Source organism: Cryptomeria japonica, chromosome 5 (assembly GCF_030272615.1).
Source record: "Cryptomeria japonica chromosome 5, Sugi_1.0, whole genome shotgun sequence".
Taxonomy (NCBI): domain Eukaryota; kingdom Viridiplantae; phylum Streptophyta; class Pinopsida; order Cupressales; family Cupressaceae; genus Cryptomeria; species Cryptomeria japonica.
The window spans coordinates 68018399-68019731 of record NC_081409.1 but is presented as its reverse complement, the minus strand read 5'-3'; positions in this window follow the sequence as shown (position 1 = coordinate 68019731).

Sequence of the window (1333 nt, the reverse complement as noted above, 5' to 3'; positions counted from 1 at the left end):
AATCTTCACAAGATGGGAGTGTAAACATTCATACCATGCTCTAGGTGCTTGCTTCAATCCATACAAGGCTTTATGTATCCTACACACCATATCACTATCTTCTGATAGGGCAAACCCATCTGGTTGCTCTATATGCACTTGCTCTTCAAGTATTACATTCAGGAATGCAGATTTCACATCCATCTGATACACTTTGAATCCCTTGAAGGCTAGATATGCAAGAAGCATTTGAACTCCTTCCAATCTAGTTACTAGAGCAAAGGTTTCTCCATATTCTTCTCCTTCTTCTTGAGCATATCCCTTACATACCAATCTTTCTTTATTTCTTACCACTGTTCCATCTTCATTCAGCTTGTTTCTAAAAACCCATTTGGTGCTAATAACATTTTTATGCTCTGGTTTGGGTACCAAAGACCATGTACCATTCTTTTCTATCTAGTCAAGTTCTTCTTCCATAGCCTTAATCTAGTCTTCATCTTTGTGTGCCTCTTTAAATGTTTTGGGCTCAAATTCAGAGATCATGCAAGAATTTTCTCTGACCTTTCTTCTTGTAAGTATTTCTACATTCTTATCCCCTATGATCTACTTTGGATCATGATTCTGCTTTACATACCTAGGAATGATCTTAACTGATTCCTCTTTATTTTCCTCTTCATCCTCATCTTCATCAGCATCTACATCAGCAGCTACTAGTGTAGAAGCACTGATACTTATACTTGGTTGTTTTGCAACCATTCCCAGAAGGTTACAACCGGTTCATCTATCGCTCGCTCACTGTCAGTTTCCTCAGGTTTCTCAGAGGTTTCATCAACTCAAACATTGATACTTTCAATAATTCTCTGAATCCTATTGTTAAAACACTTGAGAGATTTTCTCTTGGTGGAATACCCTAGGAATATTCCCTCATCACATTTTGCATCAAACTTTCTCTGGTGTTCACTCCTCTTGATGCCATTCTCTTCACAGTACTTATTGAATTCTCCAGAGGTGAACTCACCTCCTTGATTGGTTCTAAGGCATTTAATTCTCTTACCACTTTCCTTTTCAACTAGTGCTCTGAAGGCTTTAAACTTCCCAAAAGCTTCAGACTTGTCTTTCAATAATGTGACCCACATCATTCTTGAGCAATCATTAGTAAGAATCATAAAGTACCTATCTCCCTTAACACTCCTAGTTTTCATAGGACCACACAAATCAGTATGCACAAGATCAAGTAAATTATCTATTGTGAAAGATTTACCTTTGAAGGTTGAGGAAGACATTTTCCCCAATTGACATTCTCTGTACAAAGTATTCTTTGGTTTGTTTAGCACAGGCAATCCTCTAACTGCCT